Source organism: Lactuca sativa, chromosome 9, assembly GCF_002870075.4.
Source record: "Lactuca sativa cultivar Salinas chromosome 9, Lsat_Salinas_v11, whole genome shotgun sequence".
NCBI lineage: Eukaryota > Viridiplantae > Streptophyta > Magnoliopsida > Asterales > Asteraceae > Lactuca > Lactuca sativa.
The window spans coordinates 122378188-122399840 of record NC_056631.2 but is presented as its reverse complement, the minus strand read 5'-3'; positions in this window follow the sequence as shown (position 1 = coordinate 122399840).

The window sequence follows — 21653 nt, the reverse complement described above, 5'->3', positions numbered from 1 at the left end:
CTTGTATGAAAACGTTTGTATGATATCCCTGGTTTACTGGTTACTTCCAATAGTTTATAGTGTTGTTATGTATGAAAACCCTGGCTACCACCAGTAATGTATAGTTTGTTCTGTATGAGAACCCTAGCTACCACCAGTAATGTATAGTTTGTTCTATATGAAAACCCTGGCTACCACCAGTAGTGTATAGTTTATTTGTATGTAAACCCTAGTTGTCGCCAGTAATGTATAGCAGTTTTATTACTTAAAATGAAACCATGTGTTAGTATTCCATGGAATCCTCCAGTTGTAATGTATGTAGTTCTATTAATTAAAATAAAACTATTTGAAGAACAGAAATCCCATAAATAAAGGTTAGTTCATATCGTTGTGAGTTTGGGATAACCATGCTTGATATGACCTAGTGACCTCTACGACGTTCTTCAGGCGTCGGAACTGATATTTGTCACCCCAGGCATGATTGCCTAACTATTGCTAGCAGTTCAGGTGTTGGATTGTCAGTCATGTATAGATCTATACACAAATCTCACGTTCTCCCTCCAGGAGACTCTGGTTATACTGTGGTAGGATTTAGTTCTGCACCCCGGAGGGTACACCTGACGTAGTGCCTCACAACCCTGTATTAACTAGTTTACGTGTATTGTTTTAGTGTTCCCTTGTACTTGAAATCATATGTATAACTTGCAGAGTAAAATAATTATACTTGAATAATTATTTATTAATGTAATCTTGTATTCGGAAAATAGTATTGTAAATCATAAACTATATCTACCATAGTTTATATATGTTTGTTTCTGTATAATGTTCTCGAAGTAGAAAAATAGTGTATTGTATCCCACACTATAGCTATTATAGTTTGAATGTATGTTCTCATTTCATGTAATGAATTCTGTAAAGTTCTGTAATGTTCGCAAACTATATCAACTATAGTTTGATTGTATGGCATGTATTGTAATGAAAACTTTGCAGTTATATTTGTACATTGAAAACTACCCTTATGCTTAGCATGTTACAAAAGAGATAAAAATCTCTAATTATTTTTATGAAATGTAGTGATTTCTTTGTTTGTATCAATTGCAAAAGTTTTTAATCAATTGAAACCGTTTGTATAAAAACACAAAAATCCTTGTGTTTTACTTGTATTCTCCCTTGAAAACATTAAAAATAGTGAAAAAGTAGGGGTATGAACTCACTGTTGTTTGTGCACGTGTTGGACAGCAAGACTGGAAAAATGACCCTCGAGTTGATGTACGCAGGATTAATGTTATTCTAATGATAATTAAACATATAATTGTATTTAAATTAGTGAAACCATTAATTTAAGTGTTAGAAAACACTTGTTTTTATGTTAGGAATAGTTACCAAAAATTGTTTGAAGTGAATTCGAGGGTTTTCGGTCAAGCTAAATCTGAGAACCAAGTTTTCAGTCTGGATGAGTTCTCGGTCGGAAATTGGATTTCAGCCGGAAACTGGTTTTCTTCCGAAATCAGGTGTTCAATTCTGCTGGTATTTTTGGCCCTTGAAGATATGAAGGTTGTTTTTGGTGTTCTTGGTGTTCTTGAGGAAAAATATAAAGATTTGAAAGTTTCCACTTGAATGTATGAGTGTTCTTGGGTGATCCTTGGGAGCAAAATGAGGGAGTTTTCGGGTGGAAAGGGTGAGAAATGAACACGTTCTCGGATGAAAACCTTTATAACGGTTGGGTTCTTGGCTGGAGGTGGGTTTTCGGCCAAGATCCGTTTTTGGCCCAAGGGTTTTCGGCGAAAACGAGCTGTTGGATGAGTTATGCTAGTTTTGAGGGGAAAACCTTGATTTTTCGAGTGTTTTTGGTTACGAAACTTATATAAGTTTTAATTATATAATTTAAATGGTTTTCTAACCCTTACCAACTTAACGGAATAAATAAAATTTGAAATTTTATTTAACAGAATTGACTTTTGTTGACTGTAAAAGTATCGGGTGGTCACATCATCCCCCCCCCCCCCCGTTAGAGGGATTTTTGTCCCAAAATTCTTTCTAAAGAGTACAATCATGGACTAGGAAAAAGATGTGGTTACTTCTGTTGCATCTGGTCTTCTCGCTCCCAAGTGAATTCAGGTCCCCGCTTGGCATTCCAGCAAACCTTCACTGTCGGTATGCAACTTTGTTTTGTTCGCTTCACTTCCCTATCCATGATTTTTACCGGTTCTTCCACGAAGTTAAGACTCTCGTTTATCTTGATTTCATCGAGTGGAATCACAAGGGTCTCATCAGATAGACACTTCTTAAGATTTGACACGTGGAAAACTGGGTGTACGTTGTTAAGTCTTGTGGCAGACGGAGTTTGTAAGCTACGGGACCGATCCTAGCAATGATCTCGAATGGCCTAATGTATCTTGGATATAACTTTCCACACTTTCTGAAGCGTATCATGCCTTTACAGGGTGAGACCTTCAACAAAACGCGGTCACGAACCTGGAACTCCAACGGTTTTCATCTTCTGTCGGCATAGCTCTTTTGTCTATCCCCCGAGGCTTTTAGTCATCCCCAGATTTGTATGATCTTTTATGTGGTTTCTCGAATGATGTCCGGGCCCCTGAGAGTGCTATCAGGGACTTGTCCCTTAGCCATCTGTGTGTCGCCTACTTCAGCCCAACACATAGGGGATCTGCACTTACGACCATAGAAGGATTCGAATAGAGCAGCCTTGATGCTGGTGTGATAGTTGTTGTTATATGAAAACTTGACTAGGGGCAAATGGGTATCCCATGACTTGCCAAAGTCGATAACACATGCTCTCAGCATGTCTTCTAGCATTTGAATGGTTCTCTCACTATGCCCGTTGGTTTGTGGATGATAAGTTGTACTCATGTCCAGCTTACTTCCAAGAGCCTTTTGAAGTGACTGTCAGAATCGCGAGGTGAATCTGCTATCTTTATCTGAGATAATGGATATAGGCACACTGTGCAGTCGTATTATCTCTTGGATGTAGGTTCTAGTCAGCTTCTCCATTTTGCACGTTTCTTTGATTGGAAGGAAGTGGGCGGACTTGGTCAGTCTGTCGACGATCGCCAAAATAGTGTCGTGACCACTCGGGGTCTTGGGAAATTTGGTGATGAAGTCCATTGTAATTCATTCCCACGTCCACTCGGGTATTTCTGGATCTTGAAGTAAACCAAAGGGCTTTTGATACTCTACCTTTACTTTGGCGCAAGTTAGACACTTGCCCACGTAGGTAGCAATCTCAAGTTTCATGTTTGGCCACCAATAGAATCTCTTGAGATCCAAATACATCTTGTCTGAACCTGGGTGAACTGAATATCGAGTTTTGTGGGCTTCATTCATGACAACCTCCCTGTAACCACCGAACTTTGGGGTCCAGATCCAGTCCATGAAATAACGAACCCCATAGCCCTTGATTTCGAAGTTCTTTTCCATTCCTCTCAGGGTTTCACCTGCCATATTTTCGGGTTTTAAGGCTTCTAGCTGAGCCTCTTTGATTTGGGTGGACAGATGGGACTAGATTGTCATGGTTAGTGCCTTCACTCTACGACCTGAGTACTCCTTTCGGCTGAGGGCATCCGCTACCACATTGGCTTTGTCGGGATGATAGTGTATTTCACACTCGTAATCATTGAGTAGCTCTACCCAACACCGCTGTCTCATGTTAAGTTCCTTCTTATCAAGGATGTTCTGAAGGCTTTTATGGTCAGTGAAGATAGTGCACTTGGTACCATAGAGGTAATGTCTCCAGATTTTTTGGGCAAAGACCACTGCTCCCAAATCCAGATCGTGAGTTGTGTAGTTGACTTTGTGTGCCTTAAGCTGTCTCGAGGCATAAGCAATATTTTTCCCCGTTACATAAGCACACAGCCTAGCCCCTGATTGGATGCATCGCAATATACGACAAAATCCTCTGTCCCTTCTAGAAGGACAAGATAGGCATGTTGCATAGGGCCTGTTTCAGTGTATGGAACGCAGTGTCTTGTCTTTTTCCCTAATTGAAACTCACACCCTTTTGAGTCAGGGTGGTAAGCGATTTAGCAATCATCAAGAAATTTTGTATAAATCTGCGATAATAGCCAGCAAGACCCAAGAATTGACAGATTGATGTGGGTGTTCTCGGTGCTGACCAATTCTTAATTGCCTTTATCTTGGAAGGGTCCACGTGTATGCCTTCTTCGCTAACCACGTGACCTAGCAAAGTTACCTTCCTGATCCAAAACTGGTACTTAGAGAATTTAGCATATAGTTTCTCCATCCTTAATGTTCCTATCACTTGTCTCAAGTGTTGTCCATGTTCTTCCTCATTTCGTGAATAGACGAGGATATCATCTATAAACACTGTCACAAATTTGTCTAGGAAAGGACGACACACCCGATTCATTAAGTCAATGAATACGGCGGGTGTGTTGGTTAGACGAAAGGGCATCACTACAAACTCGTAGTGACCATACCGAGTCTGAAATGTTGTCTTAGGAACATCACTCTCCTGGACTTGTAGTTGATGGTACCCTGATCTTAGGTCTATCTTTGAAAAGTAGTTAGCTCCTTGAAGTTGATCGAAGAGGTCGTCAATTCTAGGTAGAGGATAGTGATTCTTTATAGTGAGTTTGTTTAGTTCGCGATAGTCTATGCACATCCAGAAAGATCCATCCATCTTCTTCACGAACAAGACCGGTGCTCCCCAGGGTGAGAAGCTTGTTCTAATGAATCCCTTGTTGAGTAGTATGTTCAGTTGGCTGGATAATTCCTACATTTCTGCTGGTGCTAGACGATAAGGGGATTTGGCTACAGGGGTAGCTCCGGGAATCAATTCGATTCGGAACTCGACTTGGCGTTCGGGAGGAACTGCTGGAAGATCTTCGGGGAAGATATCAAGAAAGTTACAGACTTCGGGGATGCTCTCGAGGTCTTTAACTTCTTGTTTTTCATTGACTACAAGCGTCAGGAATGCGTGACACTCCTTTCGCAAGTATTTTTGAGCTTTGATGCATGACATGATGCGAAGGTTCATGTTGAGTTTGTTTCCATAGATAACGAGGGCTTCGCTGGTTGGCAAATTGAGGCGAATGGCTTTTTCGTAACAAAGAATATCAGCACGATTGGGACACAACCAATCCATTCCGATTATGACATCGAAGCTTTTTATGGAAGCCGACATAAGATCGATTGGAAAGGAATGGTAGTTTAAAGTGAGGGTGCATCCTATGAATACGTCATTAGTGCTCTCTTTCTTTCTGTTAGCCATCTCGACGGTGAATGTTTCGTTTGGTGGTTGGGATTTGTGTTTGAGTAGGTGTTTAAATGCATGACTGCCAAACTCCATTCCGCACCACCATCAAAGAGAATGCATGCATAAGAGTTGTCGAGGAGGAACGTACTCATGACTACGGTAGGATCAGCAACTGCCTCCTCCCGGGCCATTGCTAGCACCTTCCCTGTGTTTCCCGCAGCTGTTGCTTTAGGGCAATTCCTCTTGTAGTGCCCGGTTTCACCACACCCATAGCAGGCTTGGCCTATTCTAGCTCTAGGAGCCTGATTGGTTGGTTGGACTTGTGCTTTGCAAAAACGGGTTGTGTGCCCCTTTCTGCCACGGTTGGTGCATTGCATGTCACGTAAAGGTCTGTGATGATGGAAGTTACATTTTTCCACCTTGGAAGGGTTCCAGCATATCTACTGGCAGGTGCTTGAGTAGCGGGAACAGCAGCAGGAATGATAGCAACATAGACCGCCACTGTTTGCTGTTTCTTGGAGGGATATTGTGAAGGTTTGCCCTTCCGTTTGTTCCAGAACTTCTTCTTCCCACCACTCTCTTTAGGTAGTTCATGACCAGTTGGCATGGGATCTTGACGATCCCCATGGTCTATCAATGTATGCGCCAGTCGTTTGGCACTATCAAATGTGAGTGGGTTGGCAGCTAAAACATTTCCTTGTGTAGGGGGAGTTAATCCCCATATGAATCTCTCCACTTTCTTGCTCTTTGGGGTAACCATCCCGGGACATAAAAGAGCAAGATCACTGAACCTCACAGTGTAAGCAGTAATGTCGTAGCCCTTCATCTTTAGGTTCCAGAGCTCCTCTCGAGCTTTTGCATCTCGCCCCGCAGGCTGTATTCAGCCAGCATCAACTCTTTCAGGTCATCCTAGCTCATGGCATTGGCTACCGGAAGAGTTAGGGATTTGAAATGGATGTTCCACCAAGTTAGTGCTCTATCCGTGAAGTTGCATGCCGCAAACTTTACTTTGCTCGTATCGGGGCATGTACAAATCTCAAAGATTGACTCGGTCTTCTCGAACCAACGAGTCAGGGAAATGACACCTCCAGTGCCATCGAAAGACCGAGGTTTGGCATTAGTGAGGTCCTTGTAGGAACACTCCCTCGGGTGTCCTTGACTATCTCCCTGGTTGGAAGGGTTAGCTCCACTACCCGCCTCGCTTGGGCCACTCGCGTTAATCTGTGACATTGCGGCAGCCACGGCAGCTGTAACTGCTGCCTGGAACACAGCAGGATCATATTGAGGGGGTGGCGGTGGTGGTGGATTGTTGTTCTTTCGGTTGGACTTCTTCAGAGGCATCTTTCTTTAAAAGAATTTAAGAGAAAAAACAAAGATAAGTCCTCTGTAGTGGTCAGGAGTTAGGTGATATTGAACAACAGTGTATATCCTACCCTGCTAGTTATAGTGTTCTATCAAGCGATTTATAGTGGATGTCTACTTAATACAAGTAAATAATCGCCATGAAATTTATAGAAACACTTGGAATGAAGTCCGTACAATGTGTTTGTCTCTAGTATCGTAGAGCTACAAAATACTCCTATAGTATTTTTAGTTTGTATGCTTTGTTCTATTATTCTCTTTTGTATAGAGGTTGGTAAGTTTTAAAGTTGTTGCAACTCTACTATCACTCCCGAGCACATGTTGGTCATATCTCAAATAAATATAGTTGATCAGGCTATATTTATCCCAAATATGATTACATAACTGCTCAGGTTTGACCGTAGTGTTCATCATCTAAATACTTTTTTTTGTTCCTCTTGTGATATTACTTCTGGTAAGTGTGTAGATGTTAGTATACTTCTTAAAAAATACTTAGATTTTTAAAGTATACTTTTAGTTCAGAGCGCCTTGGCCCCTTTGTGTTTATATTTCTATACTGTGTAAGGTTTGATATACTTAGTTCACTATAAACAATGCTCTGATACCAAATCTGTCACACCCCCAAACCGAGACGGCGGAAACGTTCGAGGGTGGAGGACGTCATGTACAGTATCACAACAATTGAATCATAATAATCAAAGTAAACACAACCATTACATTGAATAAGCAGAGTGTTTACATTTGTTTGATACATGATTCGTATGACAACAAAATGTATAACAAAAGTATAAAAGTCGCGACTCTATAAGCTCCGTCTTCTCCAAATCCTGCGGGTGTACCTGTCTAGCAGTTCCCTGAGAATACAAGTGGTTTTGAAAGTGTATCAAAGTTTAAGTTGGCGAGTTCATAAGATTATTTTTGTAATGAAAACCTGTCTCCGAAGTTCCTTTACCTTCCTGAGTCTGATAACGACGAGCCTCTGACCGTTTTTCAGTTTGATTCTATAAATCAAGCTACTAGGGTGAGTTTCACGGCCCCACTTTTTAATGTTATCGGGGGAAAATGCATGCTAATTATTATATAAAAGTTAATATTATGTTTATATGATAGTATATTTGTGTCAACATAAATAGTTATATTAACCGGGATATAGTTTTTTTGTATTATATATAACAAGAATATATCTGATATTTTGAAATCATACAACTATCTTAAACTTGTTAGGATGTTGTTACTACAGATTTTACTAATATAGACCCGTAGTTACACTCATGAGTTCTATATATTATGTGTGATATAGCCCCAGAGTTATACTCGGGAGTTCTATATACTAATTTTTAAGTATGTTGTTATTATTGGTTTTATGTTAGATAAAACCTAGTATGTTACTAATATAGCCCTGAAATTATATTTGGGAGTTCTATATATACTTGTTAAGTATGTTTCTATTATTGGTTTTATGTTAGATAAAACCTTGTTTTACTTCAAGTTATAACTGTTGTACTGCCTAAATATTATGAAATTAAGAGTAATGTTTAAAAGCATAGTCTAGTAACTTACGGTTTTAGACATGAATATGCTTTCACTATTTTAACTATAGGAACTCGAAAAAGTCTACATGAACTATTTTATTCATCAACGAAAATTGGAAATCTTAAGGGAAATCCTCTATCCTGTAACCGCTAATCTCGTGTGAGCGAGGAAGTTGTTAACACACCAACCGTGGTTGCTAGCTACAACCCAAATGGTTTTACGGGGGATTATAGATCTATAAGGGTTGACACCCCCACCCGTGGTTGCTAGTTATAACCCAACAGTTTGCTGGTGACGAACTATCCCATTGATTGTTTTGTTTTGGACCCGGTGTCGATGAAGCGCACAAGGGAAGTATTAACCTTGGTGGAATCCTTCGTGGCACCAATGGCGATTTTATTATGGAACCAATTTTGACACCCCCAAACCGGAACGGTGGAAACGTTCGGGGGTGGAGGACATCATGTACAGTCACAAAAATTGTATAAATGTAATCAAAGTAACAACAACCATTGTATTAATAACATATAATTTACATTGTGTTCAAAACATTTCATGATTTACCTTAAACCTATAACAAAAGTTAAGACTTAAAGCTACTATGCTCCGTCTTCATAATGCCTGATAGAAAGCCTGTCTATTAACTTTTCCTAAGAATACAAGTGGTTTGAAAAAGTGTCAACATTAAAATTGGTGAGTTCATAAGCGTTTTGTTATAGAAAACAAATTCTCTGTTCTTTGTAAAACATTAGGTGTTGCTCCAGAAAATCCTATATTTCTGATGTGATGAATGACAAGTTAAATGACTCTTACTAGTTTTTCTACGAGTACTTAGTGTATACAAGTTATATACAATCCAGATCGAACAGACAATCGGCTGAGTGGTTCTGCCCCAAGCCCACAACCAGACAAGGAACAGGAAATTAGGCAGAAATCACACATCCCATTGTTTGTCGGATCCTCATTGTAAATAACCCTGACGTACTCACTAGGTACTTATAGAGTTAACTGTAATAGTCCTTTGAGATATGATGAAAGTGTTCCTTAAGAAAATCCTATATTTTCTTAGTAAGAATTATGATATACCAGTTACTTATATAACCACCTAATTTATACTAGCTATATATAAAGTAGTATCGCCTGGACAGTTGAATGGGTGGATCTGCCCTAAGCCCACAACCAAACAAGGAACAGGAAATGAGGCAGAAGTCACACACTCCATTGTCTACCGGACATTAATGTTATATAACCTTGATGTAAGGACTAAGTAATCATAGAGTTAATCCCCCCCACTGGTACGTTGTATTTTGTAACATCCGGAATTTCAGGTATTATATTTATTCATTTTATTTCGAGTTTTGTGGAAGAACTCGGCGAGTTGGTGCGTAGACTCGCCGAGTAGAGACGCGATTTCTCACCTGGATTAATGACCGGACTCGACGAGTCGCAATGGTGGACTTGGCGAGTCCGCGTTGTTTAATGAAACCCTAATTTCTCGGGTTTGGGACCTATTTAAAGGGCCTTATGGCCGTCATTTGTGCTCACTAGCCCCCAGAGCGAAACCCTAGTGAGCTTGAGCGTTTGAAGTGAGAGAAGGAGCCATTGTCGACCTTGGAGGTGTTGTCTAGCAAGGGAAAGGAAGCTAAAGCCAAGAGGAAGCAAGGGGTAACTTCCTGAAGATCTGAGGTCCAGAGCATCACGTTTGAGGTACTATTTTCGAACCATTTTCTGTGGTGGTGATGTTCATGTTGATTTAGGGCTTATTGAGGCCTTTTGTGACAAGATCTAGTGTTCCCATGGTCCCTTAAGCGAGTTAGCTCCTAGATCTGGACCCATGGAGGTCCAGAGTGCCTCTTTGTCCAAGCTTTATATGAGTCTATGGAGGTTTTGGTTTGGGATCATTGTGTTTGAGGTTAAAACACCATTTATGAGTCAATAGGTGTGATATGAGCGCCAAGACATAAACTTTACGTGATAAATAAGCTTGGAAAGAATGGATCTATGAGTTAGTGGAACAGATCAGACCGCAGAAGGTCATTTGGGGTTGTGCATGGAATGCACTTGTCGAGTCCATTGGCAGACTCAATGAGTTGGAGCGAGCTGTTCCATGTTTTCGAACCAGGGGTTGAGTAACCGAGTTGGGTGAGTGACTCGGTGAGTCGGAAGGGATTCAAAGGAATCGGGTCCCCATAGGGACTCGGCGAGTTAGGTTGACCGTTGACCATTGACCAGAGTTGACCGTTGTTGACTTGATAGAATTAGTCAACCCTAGTTGGGAAAGTGTTAATTAGAGATGTATTCGTGTTATAGGAGGACTATAGCTCGGGAGATCGAGCACTAGTGATTTCAGGTATTTACGAGTTACCGAGATACGCGAGGTGAGTCTTCTCACTATACTTTACCTTGAGTAGGTAATTAGAGTTATGTGATACAGTGTTGTATGCTCTATATGTGTTATGTGTTGCACTGCATTATTCTATGTGATTTATGCTGTGCATGCTACAGAGTTAGAACCGGAAGGTTCACAGAAATTGAGCCTGAGGGTTCATAGAGTTGGGTGCACGGACCCAAAGAGTTATAGCCTCGAGTGGCTAATATGTGTTATATATATGGTATTTTGGGGAACTCACCAAGCTTTGTTCTTACAGTGGTTAATGTTATTTGTTTCAGGTACTAGTGAGAATCGCAGGAAGGCGCCGGCCTGATCAGTACACACACGGGATTTTTATGTTATGAGATCTTGGGATTGTTATATGCTATGAATTTGAGTTTCAAACAATGATGTTTTTATGAATAATAAATGAGTTATGTTGTTATAAAATGCAAAAAATTGTTTTGAAATTTACGGTGTTACAAGTTGGTATCAGAGCCTTGGTTTGAGGGATTCGAGTACACCTTCGAGCGTATTTGAACTCAAACTGAGGATTTGAGAAATATTTTCAAAAAGAGTAAAAGATTTTTGGAAAACGCAGAGTAGAGTCGTGTGTACGATCAGTCAGCGCCCAAACGGTGATTTCCCAAGATACCTTTATGTTATATGCTTATGATATTGATATGATGCATTCTCGTGCTAGAGTGGGCTAGGTACTCCTATTAGGACTAGAGTGGCCTGATTTGTGATGCCTTAGCCTAGGGAGAGGTGAGCTTCTATGAGATGCTTGAGAGTGAGTAGGTAGCAGCGAGGAGCTTATGAGAGATCTGTTAGGGAAAGAATTTTGCATAATAGAGTACTTGGGACTTGGGATCCAAGGAGGAGGACTTGGGTTGTATACTGACGCGGTGTGGAAGGTAGTATTGGGCCCGTACTACTGAAAACACCGGGATGGGGTACAGTTCAAGTAAGAATCTTCGGGATGCCGGGAAACAAGGAGGGACGAGTTATCAAGTGCGAGTATGCTCGAGTGAGTTTCTAATATATCATATGTTGTTTTTCAGAGGTAGATCATGGTGAGGACACGTCATGCGCTAGAGAGTAGTGAGACCAGTGATGAGGAGATCCGCCGGATCATCCATAAGGAGGTGGCTGCGGCCATCAGGGCAGAGATACAAGAGATGTTTGGGTCTATCAAGACGACGCTGATTGAGACTTTTGACGAGCGTTATGCCGCTCTTTCTGAGGCTGCTGTTGCGGCGGCCACCGCAGCCATTGCTGCTGCTAGGCCGCAAGGGGGTGACTCATTGTTGTTTAGGGAGTTCAGCAAATGAAGCCACCAGAGTTTGATGGGATGCAGGATCCGATTGCAGCGATGAGATGGGTATCTGACATTGAGGGGTGTTTCTACACATGCTCAGGCCCGGAGCACTTGAGGGTTCGGTTTGCGCTGAACCAGCTTTGCCTGGGGGCGAAGGATTGGTGGAAGTTCATGACAGCACACTATTCTCCAGCAGAGCTTGCTGCGGTGACCTGGGAGAGGTTCACCACCATGTTTCGTGATGAGTACGTTCCCCCGTTGGAACAGGATCGGTTGGCACAGGAGTTTTTGACCCTCAAGCAGGGTACGGAGTCCGTTACGGTTATTACCAGGATGTTTCGTGAGAGGGCGATGTTCTGCCCTGAGCACGTGTCTACTGAGTAGGAACGTATGAGCCGTTATTTGAGTATTTTGAGGAGAGATATTCGGGAGTTCGTGGCGAACTCCTCGTACCGGACATTTGCCGAGCTTCAGGCAAATGCCCGGAAGAGGGAGATTGAGCTAGAGACTCAGGCTAGGGAGGGATCGGCGACCGGCACAGTCCCAACCGGCAGCCAAGCAGGCCAAGCCCGCTGATCCCAAAGCAGGGAGCCAGAAGGGCCGCACTTGTGGAAAGTGAGGCAAGGGTCATGATGGAGTTTGTAGAGTTAGATCTTGCTACAAGTGTAGCAAGGAGGGGCATATGGCCAAGGACTTCCCCAAGGGATTTGCAGTGTGTTTCCACTGCAACCAGACCGGACACCGGAAGGCCGAGTGTCCGCTGTTACGAGGGTCAGCATAGGGAGCTTCACAGGGGACTACCCCTGCTGCGATTAGAGCTTCGGATAGTCAGCCGGTGAAGACCGAGACGCCGAAGGCTCGGGGGAGAGCCTTCCAGTTGACTGTGGAGGAGGTCCATGCAGCGCCCGATGTCGTGGCTGGTATGTATTCTTTCATGTAATTATTTTAATGTTTGAGATTTTGTGCTTATTTTATGTTATGTGTAGGTACTTTTCTTGTGAGTTATGTACCTACTTTGGTGTTATTTGACTCGGGTGCGAGTTGATCTTTTGTATCGTTGGCTTTTAGTCGGCACATCAGTATTAGTCGGGAGGCGTTGAGTCGACCTCTGAGATTCTCCATTGCCGATGAGAGGGCAGTGTATGTCACGGAGGTGATTCGAGGGTGTGTACTCGAGATCTTCGGTGTACAGTTTCCTATTGATTTGGTCCCGATTGCGATGGGGGACGTCTGTGTCATCGTAGGCATGGATTGGTTGAGCAGATTTGGAGTCGTTATCGATAGCGAGCGGCAGCTGGAGACTATACGAGACCCAAGTGGGGGAGTTCTTACGGTGTACGGCGAGGGTACCCGTCCCGATTCAGCGTTTTGTTCGGCTGTTAGAGCGAGACAGAGTCTACAGCAGGGCTGTAGTGGTTTTGTAGCATATGTGGTGGATACGAGAGTTGGTGCAGAGAGACCGAGTACGGTTGAGGAGGTTCCGATAGTGCGGGAATTCTCGGATGTCTTCCCCGAGGAGTTACCGGGTGTGCCTCCCGAGAGGCAGGTTGAGTTTCGCATTGATTTGATTCCGGGGGCAGCTCCTATTGCCACGGCGCCCTATCGCCTTGCACCTCCAGAGATGCAGGAGTTATCCTCGCAGCTTCAGGAGCTGCTGGGGAAGGGGTTTATTCGGCCGAGTAGCTCGCCGTGGGGAGCACCGATCCTCTTTGTGAAGAAAAAGGATGGTTCGCACCGAATGTGCATAGATTATCGAGAGCTGAACAAGTTAATGGTCAAGAACCATTATCCTTTGCCGAGGATCAATGATTTGTTCGATCAGCTGCAGGGAGCATCTTGGTTTTCCAAGATTGATCTGAGATCTGGATATCATCAGATGAGGGTGCGCGAGGAGGATATCCGACAGACTGCGTTCAGGACTCGTTATGGGCATTACGAGTTCGTGGTGATGCCATTCGGGCTCACCAATGCACCTGCAGCGTTCATGGATCTCATGAACAAGGTATGTAGACCGATGCTGGATCGATCAGTGATTGTGTTCATTGACGACATTTTGGTATATTCGAGATCCAGGGAGCAGCATGAGGAGCATTTGCGAGAAATCCTCAGTGTGCTGAGATCGGAGAGGCTTTATGCCAAATTCTCGAAGTGCGATTTTTGGTTATGAGAGGTGCAATTCCTTGGTCACCCTGTTAACCAAAAGGGGATTTTGGTCGATCCGGCCAAGATCGAGGCGGTGTTTAGTTGGGAGGTGCTGAAATCTCCTTCCGAGATCAGGAGTTTTCTAGGGTTGGCCGGCTATTATCGGAGGTTCATCAGGGATTTCTCCAAGATTTTTGTTCCTCTCACCAGGTTGGCCCGGAAGGGTGTGGTGTTCAGCTGGGGCCCAGAGCAGCAGGCCTCATTTGAGACTCTTCGCCAGAGATTGTGCGAAGCCCCGATGTTGGCTCTTCCAGAGGGAATGGAGGACTCCATGGTGAAGCATCGATATCTGGGTTGGGCGAGGTGTTGATGCAGAGGGGGCATGTGATCGTGTACGCATCGAGGCAGCTGAAGCCTCACGAGGCAAGGTATCCCACCCACGATCTAGAGTTGGGGCTGTGGTGTTCGCCCTCAAGATTTGGCGTCATTACCTATATGGGGTTTGGTGTACGATATACATGGACCATAAGAGTTTGAAGTATTTGATGGATCAGCCAAACCTAAACATGCGTCAGAGAAGATGGTTGGATGTAGTAAAGGATTATGATTGTGAGATCCTTTACCACCCAGGCAAGGCTAATGTGGTAGCCGACGCCCTGAGTCGTAGGACAGAGAACACCCCGATTCGGGATATTTGTATGTGATTGACGGTGATGACTCCGGTGTTGGACACCATCAGAGGGGCTCAGGCTGAGGCAGTAAGACTGGAGAACCGTAAGAGAGAACGAGTTATCGGTCAGGTATCAGAGTTCGTAACCGATACCAGAGGGCTTATGACCTTCCAGGGTCGGATTTGGGTACCGTTTGTTGGAGGAACGCGTACCATCTTGATGGAGGAGGCGCATAGATCGAGATTCTCGATCCATCCCGGAAACACTAAGATGTTTATGGATCTTAAAAGGGAGTATTGGTGGCCCTGTGTGAAGAGAGATGTATCATGGTTTGTTGAGAGGTGCCTAACCTGTCGTAGAGTTAAGGCCGAGCATCAGAGACCGCATGGTAAGTTGCAACCACTGGAAATCCCAGAGTGCAAATGGGAGCAGATATCCATGGATTTTATCACCAAATTGTCGAGAATGGCAAGGGGCATCGATGCTATTTGGGTGATAGTAGACCGTCTGACAAAGAGTGCTCACTTTCTCGCCATTAGTGAGAGTTCTTCAGCAGAAAAGTTAGCAGAGGTCTATGTGAGAGAGGTGGTATCGCGCCATGGGGTGCTGATCTCGATCGTGTCAGATCGAGATGTGCGTTTCACTTCCAGATTTTGGAAGAAGTTCCATGAGGAGTTGGGTACGAGGCTGCATTTTAGTACTGCATACCACCCACAGACTGACGGTCAGAGCTAGCGGACGATTCAGATGCTCGAGGACATGCTCCGAGCATGCGTGTTGGATTTTGGCAGAAGTTGGGATACGTATTTTCCCTTAGCAGAGTTCTCCTACAATAACAGCCATCATTCGAGCATTGGTATGCCGCCTTTTGAGCTGTTGTATGGGAGGAGGTGTCGGACTCCCATTTGCTGGGGAGAGGTAGGCCAAGGAGTGATGAGTACCACGGAGATTGTGCTTCAGACGACAGAGCAGATACAGCGGGTCAGGCAGAGATTTTTCACCGCTCAGAGCCGCCAGAAGAGTTATGCGGATAGGCGGCGATCTGACTTTAAGTTCCAGGTCGGTGATTATGTTCTCCTGAAGGTATCTCCTTGGAAAGAAGTGATTCAGTTCAGGAAGAGGGGCAACCTAGGGCCCCGGTATATTGGGCCGTTCAGAGTGATCGCGAGAGTGGGCAGGGTAGCGTATCGCCTGGAGCTACCCGCGGAGTTGGAGCGGATTCATAATACCTTCCATGTGTCTCAGTTAAGGAAGTGTATAGCCGACGAGTTGGCGGTAGTGCCGTTAGAAGACATTCAGGTGGATGCGAGCCTGAACTACGCGGAGAGACCAGTCGCGATTGTGGATCGGAAGATCAAGGTTCTGAGGAACAAGGAGGTGCCTCTGGTACAGGTTCAGTGGCAACATCGGAAAGGATCCGAGTTGACCTGGGAGCCAGAGCGTGAGATGCGGGAGCAGCGTCCGGAGCTTTTTCAGGGATGAGACTTCGAGGGCGAAGTCAGATTCAAGTGGGGGAGAATTGTAACATCCGGAATTTCAGGTATTATATTTATTCATTTTATTTCGAGTTTTGTGGAAGAACTCGGTGAGTTGGTGCGTAGACTCGCCGAGTAGAGACGCGATTTCTCACCTGGATTAATGACTGTACTCGACGAGTCGCATTGGTGGACTTGGCGAGTCCGCGCTGTTTAATGAAACCCTAATTTCTTGGGTTTGGGACCTATTTAAAGGGCCTTATGGCCATCATTTGTGCTCACCAGCCCCCAAAGCGAAACCCTAGTGAGCTTGAGCGTTTGAAGTGAGAGAAGGAGCCATTTTCGACCTTGGAGGTGTTGTCTAGCAAGGGAAAGGAAGCTATAGCCAAGAGGAAGCAAGGGGGTAACTTCCTGAAGATCTGAGGTCCAGAGCATCACGTTTGAGGTACTATTTTCGAACCATTTTCTGTGGTGGTGATGTTCATGTTGATTTAGGGCTTATTGAGCCCTTTTGTAACTAGATCTAGTGCTCCCATGGTCCCTTAAGCGAGTTAGGTCCTGGATCTAGACCCATGGAGGTCCAGAGTGCCTCTTTGTCCAAGATTTATATGAGTCTATGGAGGTTTTGGTTTGGCATCATTGTGTTTGAGGTTAAAACACCATTTATGAGTCTATAGGTGTGATATGAGCGCCAAGACATAAACTTTACGTGATAAATAAGCTTGGAAAGAATGGATCTATGAGTTAGTGGAACAGATCTGACCTCAGAAGGTCGTTTGGGGTTGTGCATGGAATGCACTTGTCGAGTCCATTGGCAGACTCGACGAGTTGGAGCGAGTTGTTCCATGTTTTCGAACCAGGGGTTGAGTAACCGAGTTGGGTGAGTGACTCGGTGAGTCGGAAGGGATTCAGAGGAATCGGGTCCCCGTAGGGACTCGGCGAGTCCACGCCAAACTCGACAAGTTGGGTTGACCGTTGACCATTGATCAGAGTTGACCGGTGTTGACTTGATAGAATTAGTCAACCCTAGTTGGGAAAGTGTTAATTAGAGATGTATTCGTGTTATAGGAGGACTATAGCTCGGGAGATCGAGCACTAGTGATTTCAGGGATTTACGAGTTACCGAGATACGCGAGGTGAGTCTTCTCACTATACTTTACCTTGAGTAGGTAATTAGAGTTATGTGATACAGTTTTTTATGCTCTATATGTGTTATGTGTTGCACTGCATTATTCTATGTGATTTATGCTATGCATGCTACAGAGTTAGAACCGGAAGGTTCACAGAGATTGAGCCTGAGGGTTCATAGAGTTGGGTGCACGGACCCAAAGAGTTATAGCCTCGAGTGGCTAATATGTGTTATATATATGGTATTTTGGGGAACTCACTAAGCTTTGTGCTTACAGTGGTTGGTGTTATTTGTTTCAGGTACTAGTGAGAATCGCGGGAAGGTGCCGGCCTGATCAGTACACACACGGGATTTTTATGTTATGAGATCTTGGGATTGTTATATGCTATGAATTTGAGTTTCAAACAATGATGTTTTTATGAATAATAAATGAATTATGTTGTTATAAAATGCGAAAATTTGTTTTGAAATTTACGGTGTTACATATTCTTACCTCGTTACTATAAACCCGGTATGTTGTATTATTTGTACCCTGTTTAATATAAACCCGGTATGTTGTATTTGTACCCCATTTAATATAAACCTGGTACGATGTATTGTTTGTACCCCATTTAATATAAACCTGGTACGTTGTATTTGTACCCCATTTAATATAAACCCGGTACGATGTATTGTTTGTACCCCGTTTAATATAAACCCGGTACGTTGTATTTGTACCCCATTTAATATAAACCCGGTAAGATGTATTGTTTGTACCCCATTTAATATAAACCCGGTACGTTGTATTTGTACCCCATTTAATATAAACCCGGTATGATGTATTGTTTGTACCCCATTTAATATAAACCCGATACGTTGTATTTGTACCCCCATTTAATATAAACCTAGTACAATGTGTTTTTAGTATACTTAATATGTAAAGTACACTTATTATAGTTGTTTATTTCCATGTTTTAACCTGGACTTTGTAAAATAGTTTATATAATCCATAAACTATACATATTATAGTTTATAAGTTTATTTCCATGTTTTAACCTGGACTTTGTAAAATAGTTCATATAATCCATAAACTATACCTATTATAGTTTATAAGTTTATTTTCCATGTTTTAACAAGTTTCACGACTAAATGTATATTAATGGTAAGAAAAACATAATAAGTAAATTATATTTTTAATAACTAAATTTCTTGTCTTTTACTTCTATTCCCCACCCACCCCCCCCCCCCCCCAAAAAAAAAAAAAAAAAAAAACATTGAAAAAGCTTGGACAAATATGGGGGTATGAACTCACCTTATGTGTGGTAACAGTTTTGAATACGGAATAGAAACGGCGACCTTTGGGTTAGATTATGGGAAGGATGTCGTGTTCCTAATGGTTTTAAACACACAATAGTGTGTGAATAATATGATCTTAATAACACAAGTGTTTTCATATACACTAAGTAATATGAATTAATACTTACCAAAATATATTAAAGATGAAGATTGAAGGATGAAGTTTTCAAGGTTTCTGGGTAACTGTTTTCAAAAGTCAAGAATTTTGATAATGGTTTTGAGAGCATTTGGGTGAAATGAGTTTACTATAAGTGTATAATGAATTCATTTGTTCCTTAAGTATGAAGGATACTCCTAAGGCGGTGAATGTATGGTTTACGGTGTAATCACATTGGGAAGTTAACTTTGGATAAGATATGAAGATATATGATAGGGTTTACGGTTAAACACTTCTAAAATGAAGTGTTTACAGTCTAGAAACATAAAATTCTTGAAGGTTTTACGTTTGAATTTTATTCTAAATAGGTGTTCTTGGTTTGACTTTTACTTATTAATGTGTTTACGGTTTGATTTCCACTTTATAAGTTGTTCACGGTTTAGTCTTTGCTTCATTTGAGTTCATGGTTGGCACCCTTTAAGAGGGTTCACGGTTTGACTTTCAACCATGAACACCTTTTGGTTCCACACCTTGAATCGTAAACACCTTTGATACTTCATACTTAGGCCGTAAACTCCTAGTTTATAGAATCCTAGACCGTAATCTCCATTGTGGTGGGGTATTTGGAGATTTAAACTTTCATACCTTGACTTATGTCAACATATATTAGCTTAAATCAACTTAGATTTAAGCTTATACTTAGTTAATTGCTTATAAACATACCCTTAAGGAATTAGAGGATATAATGCAATAAGGATTGAAATGGGGTTTCACTTGTACTTGGTTAGGGTTTAGGCTTGGCTAGTCTTAAAATTTCCCAGTTGTGACATTATCCCCCTGTTAGAGAGAATTTCGTCCCGAAATTCGAATTCTGAGTGGCTACTAGGAACTAGGAAAGAGGTAGGTACTTCGGTTCTATCTGATCTTCTATTTTGATTGGTGGAGAGTGTGCTGTTTTGACTTACTTGTCTATGTTCATCTGAATGATAGCATGTTCTTTTGTAGTCCTGACAGCATTGTCCTGATGTTCATAGTAAGACTCATACTTGGTTCACCTACCATCACCTTATGTATACAACTCGTATATAATTAAGATTGAAAAGACGGTTGGATGGGTGGCTCTGCCCCAAGTCCACAACCAGGCAAGGAACAGGAGATAGGGTGGAATCACACATCCTAAATCTATAAGATATTAATTATATACCTCCCTTGCGTATACACTTTGCAGTGATAGCTTAACCGCATGGGTCCTTAGTCTCTATTCTCGAACTTGACTTGTTGTACGAGTGGTATTCCTGGGAGATCTATTGGAGATACTTTGGGAGAGTTAGGGAAGGATATAGTACCCCTTGCATGAGTACTTCAGAGGTTTGAAACGGGAGACGATTTCGAGATTCATATCTGGTTTATCGTTATGAACAACTAGAGTTTTGTTAGTCGGTCGTTTAAGGCGAAGGGTTTTTACGTTGCACAGGAAATTGCTATGGTGAGGAACAAGCCAATCTGTTTCAAAAATAGAGATAGATCGGGTAACAGTTATGGCAAGCAGGACAAGGGGGAATCATCCTAGCATCATCAAAGACATCGTCCAAATAATAAAATTCCCTTTCCCACCTTTAGTGATGGAGATCTTCGAGGTTGGATCCTTAAGGCTGAAGAAGAGAAAGTAGATGTTGCTTCAATGCACTTAGAAGGATATGCTCTAGATTTTTATTCTTGGCTTTCTACAGATCAAACGATAGAGTTTTGGGAAGAACTAGTTCATGCTTTGCAAAAAAAAATTGGGCCTACTGAGTTTCAAACACCTGACGAACATTTGTGCAATATAAAACAAACTGGGACGATCCAAGACCTTCGACAAGAATTTGCTAAACGTTCTTCTCAGGTTTCTAATTGGGCTGAACATTACCTCCTAGGGGTGTTCGTTAATGGTTTCAAAGAAAAAAATAAAAGTGGGTATGGGAATTCAGAAACCAAAAATGGTATACAAAGTTGTGAGTATCACCATGGAATTCAAATCAGAACTCAATCATACTCGTTCCATGAGAGGGCAAACTTGGACAGCACCTTCAAAACCCATCCAATCAGAACCCAAAACTTCAACCTTCACCTCAGCTTCTGTGACCACCCGAAATATTCCGTCATTTTTAACCCCTCCTTCTGTTAATAAGCCTCACTTTATTAAACTGTCCGTTAACCTTTTGGATTGGTTAATTAATTTGGGACTTTTATAATGACTTAGTAAGGGTTGAAACAACTTAGAAACACCCTTATAAATCCCCTGAAAAGTTTTAGTTTTAACCTAGTCAAAATACGACCATTTAATCGGGTGCGACCAAAATCCCCGTTTAACGTCAGTATCGGGTAGATTTCCACTGAGCCCCAACTCAAACCGCTATATAAGGATGAGTGGAGTCCATTTGAGACTTTCCACCCTCTCTCTACACACACTCTCTCTACAACTTGCTTTCGATCCAAAACGCCCATTCCGAGCCCCAAACTAGTAAGTAATCTACCCCTAACTTGTTGTGTAGCTTAGTTAACGTGCAAATTCATGTTTAAGACATCAAATAGGGGCAAATTCATGTGTTTACGGCCCAAGAACACTCTTGGACCGTGAACACCCTTAAGTGGGGTTTTGAAGCCCCAAAACCCCTCTAAACTACCCCTAGGGCTTAGATATGACTTGTGGACTTACACCTTCGAGCTTACAACACTAAAACCTTGCATTTTGGAGATTCAACAAGATATTACGGCCCAACAACACTCTTGGACCGTAAACCCCTCTTCATAGGCCGTGAACACCCGTTAAGGTGTTAGAATTGCCCTTAAACACCTCCTATGGCCTGGGAAAATGTCTAGAATCAACCACAATTGAAGTAGGGGCTTTAAACATTAAGGAACTATGGACATAGGAGTTTACGGCCATAAACCCCCAAGAATTGGTCCATGGGCCGTAAACTCCCCTAAATAGGCCAAATGGTGCCCTAACTCCCCTATAT